Genomic DNA, 10,740 nt, shown 5'->3' on the forward strand with positions numbered 1-10,740 from the left:
CCGATATCACATTTCACACCTCTTTGAATATTCATTGGTATAATATATTTATTATAATGCATGTGGGATACTTATAATTGAAGTTCACGAATACATCAAATGACCAAGTTAATTGTAATGAAACATAATACAATGATCGTTGGTATTTAAGCATGTGTTCTAAATATTCACATCGGAAGGATACCAGTGAAGAACATCGAGATATTTAGAAATAATAATACTCTCTAGTTCCGCTCATATGATGAGTATTGAGTATTGTTGATCCCAAAGCCGTTAGTACGAAGGACTGTTTTTTAGAAAAACAATTCACTGAATTTATCTGTATGAATCCCATAATGGTATTTTACCGAATGCCAATCAAATTGGTTAATGTACAAGGGATGCGGACTTTGATGAAATTATCTTAGAGAATATATATAAAATGGTGCCCTATTTCAATAAATAAGTATTGTTTCTACTACGACTTGGGGTTCTGCAATGCAGTTAATATCTACTCAGGTAACCTTTGATCATTGCCGTTAAGTCTACATGATGAAGAAAAATCATTCTAATCAAGAAGAGGGTTGATCAGATGGGATTATGATTACTAAAGTTCAATATAATTATTAGAATTAACAATTATGATTGTTCATCCAACCTGATTATCCAAATATCACGATCTTTGGATAAGAAAAATTCCCCATCATGATTGTGATCATGAAGCATATCACATTAGCAAGGAAAATATGTTCCTAAACATCAAAAAACCAATCTAATTGGCAAACTGAGAAACAATAAAATTGGGATCGAGGGGAGGACTTGTTAAAAATCCATCCCATTCTAATCAACAAGGTACCCATCAAGTGGGATGGATTTTTTCTAAAGTTCACTATCATGTTTATGATTAGTGATAATGATTGTTTATCAAACCTGATTCTCCCAAAATCATGATCTTTGATTAAGAAAAATGCTTGATCATGATTGTGATCACGAAGCATTTCACATTGACAAGGAAAATATGCTCCTAACATCAAAAAACCAATCTAATTGGCAAACAGAGAACCAATCAAATTGGGTTTGAGGGGAGAACTTTTAAATTTTATTTATTTACCTAAATCACTGTTCGCAAAACCTTTATTCCCCAGCAAAGTCATGGCAACATCCGCGAGCTACAATAGGCAATAAAAGCCAACAATACCACGGACCACAAATGCTGCCTAGGGTGATTAGCAACATTGGGCATTAGACATCATCGAATTGGGACGGAGAACTATTACAATTTTATGGTATTACACATTAAATTCTCACATCCTAATTTCAATAAGAAAATAAGAAAACACTAATTTCAATTGAATCTAGAAAGAGAGATAATAGCACGCTAATTATTAAGTTAATATCATGACATACACTTATTTATTCTAACTCAAATGATCACTTATGCATGTTATCAAGAAAAAAAAGATTTTATCTATTTTCAAATGAATTTTATGATTTTTGAGAAATTTTTCAGATTTTCCAACATCATACTGATAAAGAAAATAATTTTTTGAGTTAGAATACCATAGTTACAGATTATGTGATTATATATTCATCGCTATACTGTTTTTATGAATTATATTTTGTAATTTCCCTGCCACGTCTCGCTATATGATTGATCGAGTTAATGATTTTTAATCATTCTTGAAATATTAGTGCATCGAACCATCACAAATGGTGCCATAATGACTAATCAGTGATTAGCATCTTTTTTTGTTTTTTTAAGTGATCAGGTGTTGTGGACAAATACAAAAAAAATGGATTAAAATTTTAATAAATGCAATCACAAATAATGGGAATTAAAGCCTTTTGGCAGAGATCAAAATCAGTTGTCTATACTTGACGCTTTAAAAGTCAAAAGTTGTGGCACTTATACATGGCACACCCATATAAATTCATGATAGGAAGAAAGAGCAATGCATTGATGTGGTGTGGAGTAATGCATTGCCATCTCATCCATTCATATTTGTTTAATATCTATTGTATTTTTATCTTATACTTTAAGGCATAAGTGGCAACAACAGAACCACCATTTGAGAAAGAAGAGGCAAAATCCTATAAGTGTGAAGATTATCTGGAGAAGTTAAGGACATAAATTTTTATGTGAAACGATGGCAGTGGCAGAGAGAAGAGAGTACTTTAATTAAATAAAAAACCAATATTTCTCCAACTTTAAGGCTTATATATGACAATTCAGAAGGTTGAGCAAGCTGAAATTTTGAGGGCAGATTCATATGTTCCCCCTCTTTTCATCTAGTCCCTTGGATATGTCAGAGAGTAAGTTTAAGGGTCCATCAACTGATTTCTGATATCTTTAATTATTGAGGAGAAGCAACATAAAGTGGAGGAGCTTGCTAGCATGTAAAAATTATTGTGGTCCTTGCAGAACGTAAGGGCCCAGGGTAAGTCTTCTTGGTTTTCATTGTTTCTTCTTCATCATCATTATAAGTTTCATCTTCCTCTCATCACATCAGACTAATATTTTCATCAAAATTTTAAGCTCATCATCATTTTGCTTCATCATATCACTTTCGTGAAACTATCATATCATTTATATCAATGGTCCCATGTACCTACCGACATCTCTTTATCCACCTTCTCACTCCCACTTATTAACTCTCTTCGTTTATTCTCTTCCATTCACTAAACTTCATTTAATCATTTAGTATTTCAAAATAATACTTATCATAGTCTCACCTTGTGATTTCCCTCATCTGTCAACCTCGTCAGTATCCCTTCTTATCTTTTTAATGATCGTTCCGATGTTATAAAATTCCTTATAACTATTTCATGTTGATGTATTGATTAATCATTACTGATTATCCATATTTCCATTGATTAAGGTTTTTATATTTATTGATTAAACTCAAAAGCCAACAACAACTGTGATTTTACACAAATTTTGAGTTCATTAAAGGAGTGCATGTGTGTGATGTAGCCAGGTGGCTTCTTGGATGGCTTCCATACTAGGTGTCTGATATGCGACTATGTCAACTACATGTCTGGTTGGCTTGGCCAGCTGCCTCTCTGGTTTCTTGTCTTGATAGCCTAATATTTTCTCGCTTCACTACCCATGTGCCACATAACATCCAAGTTTTACTTCTTTATGAGTGATAACATAATCCAAAAACCTCTGTAGGCGATGGTATACATTGGGAGATGATGGATATAACCTGAATGAGGTCAAGTGAAAAAACTGACCAAACATTGTTGTTTGACAACAAACATAAATGCCTTGATGGTTTATTTTTGGAGACTAGAATAATCTAATATATATGAATGAATTGAGATGATTGGTCTTAATACTTACTCGAGGATACTAAATGGAAGAAGAAGTTCGAGCTGCAAGGTAATAAACAGATCAGCATGACTAATTTTTTGTATTTACATTTGGAAATACTACAAATGGTGGGAAAAAATCAATAAATTATGTTAAATAAAATATTGGCGAAGGACCTGCAGTTGTGCCGATCGTTTTCATCAAACTGCCCTCTATATTGCAGGTTCTGGGGAAGATAATCGAGGAGACAGCATAATTAGCATGCACAAAAGACATGATAAGAAGCATGGAAGAGCACTCAAGCTTCTTATGCTGGTTTTTTTACCATAAAAAATTTGAAATGTGTGTTCCATCTTTGAAGGAGACATATCAAGAAACATGGCAATTGTATCGAGCTCATAATTAGGGTGTCTTCCTAATATGGACACTTAAAAGACCGAGAACAATGTAAGCATACTGCACATTACTGTCCACTAGGTGAAAAAGGTCTCCACCTTTTAAGAAAATGTCTCGATCATGTTTGACCTTTCTATGGGCCGCACAAGGAATGTCATCAAAGTAGTGCTTGATGCGTTTGCCATAATGGAAAGGTACAGCTGCATTAATCCTTTGACTCTAGTAAGATTTTTCATGTAAATTGATTCATTGTTGCTGATGAATATTATGCCCTACAAGACAATCACACTTCAGTGTCTCATTTACGTTCATTAAAATAAAATGTTATTCAATATTATTATCATGTGATGTATATTCTGAAGACCTCTAATACATGAAATGGCATAGTGAATTATGATGAGATCAGCACACGATGATCATTAGTCTTTAAACATGTATTATAAACATTTATATTTGAAGGATACTCAAGGACTGAATTGTCAAAAAATAATAACATCGTATAGACCCACTCATAAGATGAGTATGGCCGGTCATGTAGCGTTCCACTACCATTTAAGGACAAATGGTGGTGCACTTAGGGAAAAATATTTCATTAAATTAATTGGTACAGATCCTTAAATAGTATACCAAACATCAATCAGGTTAATTCATAGAAAATTGGATAAGTTGTCCTTAGTCCTAACACACCAAATACACCTTATGGATGGACATTTGTATTTTGACTATGACTTATGAATATCTAATGATTATATTTCAAATCTTTATATCTCATATCAAAGAAAAAGTTCATGAATGTGATTGTGTGGTCCAGATGGGATCCTTTCTCATCTATGTAGGAGTTAACTCAAGGAAAAAGATGGAATGAAATTTCTTATCACGGTAATTGAAGTATCAGAGAAAGTTCTCTTCCAGGATTTTCCCATATATCAGTATTCAATAGAATGCTGAATAAGTTATTGATGGTTACAAATACCCTATATTATTCAAGATCTCATGTGAATCAATGTTTATACTTACATGAAAAAAAAAATCATGATGGTACGATTTAATGCGAAAGTTGATATGCGAGTAGGTGTTCTCCGATGAATTTTCCACACACAGCAGTACTGTGTAGAATAACGATTAGGATTTCATAGTTAACATTACAGTCTGTCTTATATGGAAACCGACGATGGTTATATTTCATGAAGTATAGATTGGTATCCCATGGCCTGGCAATTCAATGTATATATTGGTTAAAATTGATCTTTAATGAACTAAGTTATACATAGATATATTTAATTAATAAGGTTTTCAAATAAAATGTATTGGGCCATTGGAATAACTAACTAGACTGGTACATGGGGCCAGGTAGTCACATGCATAAGTTTAGGCGTTCAAGATTTCTGACCTGGGTTGATTTTATTCAGGGCCTTCCCATATTTATACTGATTCATGATTTTTCATAAAAACCCCTAAATACTACGCATATATTTTGGCATTTAGAGAACCATTTGTGTTTGACCCTCTAGGCTGATGTATCAAACTAAATGATTCCAATGGCACAATAATCTATATTGGTCATCCAGATTAATTAACTATATCATAAATTTGATTAACTAATGATAAATTGATTTAACCCACTTAATAAGTCAATTTCTTAGCCCATGGGATGCCAAGCTACAACAAGTGGTCTAGAAGATGCAAATGAGTGTATTGGCCAACTCATGCAAACTTTGTGCCATAGGTTAATATTGCATGTACAATATTTCATCCACTTGACACTTCTAACAGGACTAAGGTATGGTCAACTGTCACACCCTAATCAGACTTCCGATTTAGTAATAAAAAGTTCAGAAATCATGAAATAATTGTTCCATTGATAGCTCTATACCTTAACCAAGGACTTCATCACATTATCTTTGTTGAGAAACCTCCTCTGATAATGAGGATGACGATCACATCTTAACCACTCAATTATCTTCAAAAACTTGTCCATGCACTTGATCTAAGATGCTATGGAATTCCAAGAAAACAAGCTTGCAGATCATAGTCAAAGAACAATTGTCCACCTACAAGGAATCCTTGATGTCTCAAGTCTAAGTACCCCTTGCACAATGATGATGTGAATCAACCTGAATATCAATGGAGGAAAATTAGGATGTTATTTTTCATGTTGCTGTAAGTTTAATTTTCCAGAATATAATGAAATTTATAATGATATCCTCTCACTCAAATATGTATAGTAGGAGCGAGGTCATCTCTACGAGGACTGGACTTTAGAGATTGATCTAATAATTGATATTGCGTAAGAGAAAAGAAAATGACAAAGATGAATAACAAGTGGATTAAGCATATAATAAGATAATATAAGGGATGAATTAATGATAATGATATGAAAGTGCTAAGGTAAAAAGCAAGTAGTAAATGAAAGGAATCAACCAAAGGATGAGATAATTAAGCTAATGTGCAATAATATATAATAGTTGATAGTGTTAGGGAGAACTAGAGAAAGGAGAGGGAATATAGGTATATGGAACGATATTACTCTTATTATTAGAGTTTATGTATTTGATAGATATAAGAGATGGTGAATAAGTGGGAAAATAAAATATATTTATTGTATTTAATGATGGGATAAATTAACATAGGTTATTTTTAATTTTTACTAACATATAAGAATAATAAGCTAGAGAGAATAATAAAATATTGTTCTCACTAGAAGATATAATCAGGAAGGTTATTTATTTTATTTTATAGTTAGGTAATACATAAAATAGGAGAGATAAGTGTAATAATGGAAGAAGGCTTAATATGCGGGGAGTTGGTGAATAGTATTACTTTATTTTAGTGAGATATAAGATGAAGGATGGGGAATAAATAGGGATAATAATTAATGGATCTAATAAATGAAAACAGGCTATTTAATTATATAATAATGAAGTAGAGAAATAATTTGATATGATAAGATTTTAATCTAAAGAGGATGAGAGAATTTTCTTAATTATTTTGGGGAATATAGCAACTTAGGTAGAGAGGGAAATAATGCTAGGGGTTAGATGATTTATCTATAAATTAACATATGAATGTTGGATAGTAATATAAAAAGAATTTACATTTTATATTGTTTATATTTTAATTTTAATTTTTAATTTTAATTTTTAATAATATTAATTAAGAGAAAATTCAGGTGAAATTTCTGGTGCTTGTTATGTACTTATCAAAATGTCTCAAAGATTCTGAACAAGGAAAAAAAATTAAAATCAGATTTTTGTGTGAATTAAGTTACACTCTGGGAACCAAACTAAGAAAAAATGCAAATGTCTACCCAACAAATTCAGAACATAACCGGTAATGCCCTGATATGGGCAGCTGAGAATGGGTGGCTCGTTCGCCACTACCTAATTCTGGCATGCGTCCAAAACATTCTCTATGTTGGAAGACTTGGGAGTGGTCTAGTGCTCCTATGGTACTATCCTGGGCATTTGAAGTAGTGGGAGAGGTGTCACTTTGCCTCCATTCTAGATGCTCATCAGAAGATGGTCAAACAAGGTGTTGAAGATACCTTTGTAAGGCTTCAGGAGGGCCATTCTCTGTTGTTGATGGCATGAAACGTCGTGGGGTTCCTCCTAGGGTTGTTGGGTTTCCTGTAGCGGTTGCCTTGGCCAAAAGCCACCGTCCAGCCTTCATAGTCATTTATATGGGTTTGTGATGGATGTATCTGCCCCTACCTTTCTGATCCCCTTTGATCGGGGACCATCTCACTAGCTGCATCACGGGATGCCAACAACTTCACTGTGCAGCCCAAGCCGACGCCCATGACCCCGATCCCCGGAAGGATTGAAGATAGACCAGTCCAAGAAAGAGTAAGTGAGGCGGCTATGAAGGCGCTTGCGGAGGTACGGTACAAAATTTCCATGTGAAAACCTAACTTTTCTAACGATCATGACTGTTTTATTTTTTTGTATTTTTTTTTATTTTGATTTTTGAATGATCGGATGGGCCATTGTGTTTGGGCCTCGTTCGCTATTTTTCATTTTATTTGTTTTGATGTAAGTTTAAGGGGAAATCTCTCATCACAAGACAGTTTCCCCTTGTTCGGCCCAATTGGGCATCCTCCCTCCCCTATATAAAGAGATGGCATGCCCAAGGAAGCCCTGGAGTTTAATTGAAAATTGAAAAAATCTTCTTCAATTGGGCTTCTGCCTTCTCCCTTTGGGAGTTTATTTTTACCATTTTCTAGATAGAGATCGTGAGAGCTTCGTCTACATGTCCCCAGATTCCGTGGAAGATCCACTTGTCATCGACTTCTTCTCCCCTTACATAAAGGGACGGAATTCCCAAGGAAGCCCTGGAGTTTAATTGAAAATTGAAAAAATCTTCTTCTCTCTTCACCCCTTACACAAAGGGATGGCATGGCCAAGGAAGCCCTGCAGTTTAATTGAAAATTGAAAAAATCTTCTTCAATTGGGATCCTGCCTTCTCCCTTTGGGAGTTTATTTTTACCTTTTTCTAGATAGAGATCATGAGAGCTTTGTCTACATGTCCCCAGATTCCGTGGAAGAACCGCTTGTCGCCGACTTCTTCTCCCCTTATCGTTGTTGTTGTTGCTTCTTCTTGGATCAGTTCAAGAAAGTTGCCTCGCCTCGACCGCTGGCCTGCAAGAAGCATGCTCTCCGCTTCCAACCGTGCATGCCCGCGCTGTGCTGCCATCCCGAGCAGCCTTTGTTTGCCTCGTTTCCCAAAGAATCATTTTCTTGGGTGGACGAGCTTCCAAGAACACCATGCTTTGACCTTTCTTAGAGCTTCTTGGAGTCTTCATGGATATTCTTGGAGCAGATTCAAGAAACGGCCCTTTCTTGAAGTTTTCTTGGAGCATCTTGGAGTTATCTTTGAGTTTCTTGGAGCAGATTGAAGAAAAGGCCCTTTTTTGGATCTTTCTTGGAGTTTTTGGAGCTGGTTCAAGATAACGCTCTATCTTGCAGCTTTCTTGGAGCTTCTTGTAGCAGATTCAAGAAAAAGGCCCCATCTTGGAGCTTCTTGGAGTTTTCTTGGAGGTTATTGTAGCAGATTCAAGAAAATGCTCCTCTCTTGGCGTTTCTTGGAGCTTTCTTGTAGCTTATTGGAGAAGATTCAAGAAAACGCCCTCTCCAAGAATGCACGGCCTGCAAGAAACACACCCGTATCCTGCTCGCCATCGTCCCAGCTCCGTTTGGGGCAATCGCCTCTCCGCCTTGTGGCCAAGACCCCTTTGGGTCAACAACCCCACCAGGTTCTACTGTTTCCCTCATTTTTAGCAGTATTATTACTTACTCCAATGCTGTCTTCCACTACTTGCTTCGCTATCAGTTTTATCGACGACTTATAGGATTAGCCACCTTCTTGTCGAGAGGTAGGGATTTCTTGTGATAATGACTAAGGTCCCAAGCAAAAGAGGATGTGGAAGCCTTTGGACATGACGTGTCCCCCACCTTGTAGACGTCTAGTTGATCCAGCCGGGTCATTGGGAGTCTTTTCCGTGATGGTCCACTACTCGATCTTTAGTCAAGCATCTTTCGTTGTCAGAAATTGCCACTACTTTCTCATTTCAATTTCTCAATACATTGCATCAACTATTCATTTCATCCATCTACCACCTGTCATGTGTTGTAACATGGGCCGACCGATCCCAACGCTTATTGTGTTACACCACCTTTCTCATAGGGTCCAAAAACTAGGTTTAGGTCACAGTCATGGATCTCTATTTGTGTCACATCATTAGCCCCATCAGAAACTCATGCTCTAATTTTCCATCTGCGTGGCCCCACTATCCTAGTCAACATGATCCACACTAGTATGTAAAAGAGAAAAAGATCAATAAAACTACACACTTTAAAACTCACCATCCGATCTTTCTTAAGAAGATCAAACGATTGAAATTATATCAACAAACCTAAATTGACTCAATATGATGCAGCCTTTGGGCTAGGTCAACTTGAAGCCTGATCATATTTTATTTATTATTTCCTTACAACCATGGCCCGTTGGGCCACGATTCTTCTCTTTTTGTCTCAGCCCATCCTAGTGTGACTCTGAAATAAAATTGTTAGAGGTGTGGCCCATTTGGAAAAATTCAAGAAAACTAATTGCTTTATAAATCTTTGAGAAATATTTTACCATGAACTAAAGAAGCCTTTTCCCTACACGTGCTTCTAGGCCTTCAAATGTGGGCCTTTCTGTTATGCACCCATATGGGGGCTCAATGGGGCACTTTTGTTGACTTTGTTGGGATATAGTGGCCTATATCTGGATGAAGAGTTCAAAATGATCCACAACAAAGACTTAAATGGGAGCAAACTGCGTCATTAAAATCATGAAACGAAGAACATGTGCACGGATCACATCCATGATTTCTTGGATCCCGTAGTGAGACGAGTTGAGTTTCTCTTATGTGCAGCCTCTAGATGTATCAATGTGATCCTCAATATGTCAAATCTTCTCCTTCACCCCTACAAACTCTGTTCACCCTCTATTGTCATCATTACGCCATCCCAATTGCATCGGGAGTGCAGAGGAGGTGTGGGATAAATGGAGAAGAAGGGGAAGGCCCCTGAACGATTCTGGCCTAGGTGAATTTTGTTCGTGGCCTTCCCCTCTTTATACTAAGTGAGTATTTTTCATAAAATCCCAAAAGTATATTTTTTAACATCCAGAAACCATTTTTGTGTGACCCTCTAGGCCCATGTATCAGTCTAGTAAATGACTGAAACAGCCCAATAACGTTTATAGACCTTCCAAGTTAATTAACTATATCATAATATATATGAATTAATGTTGTAATGAAGTAACCCAATCGATAGGTTGAGTCTCCAACATGTGGGGTGCCAAGCTACACCTCGTGATGTAGAAGATACAAATGAGGGTATATCGACTCTCTCATGGAACGTGTTCATCATCGGTTACCATGTACATATAGTGCCTCATCCACTAGACACTCAGTTGTCAAACCCTAATCTGTTATCCGAGTTAGTACTGATGCATTTGAAAATCATCGGATAACTCTTCTCTAATATTTCACTACCTTGGTCAAA

Source organism: Wolffia australiana, chromosome 7, assembly GCF_029677425.1.
Source record: "Wolffia australiana isolate 7733 chromosome 7, ASM2967742v1".
NCBI lineage: Eukaryota > Viridiplantae > Streptophyta > Magnoliopsida > Alismatales > Araceae > Wolffia > Wolffia australiana.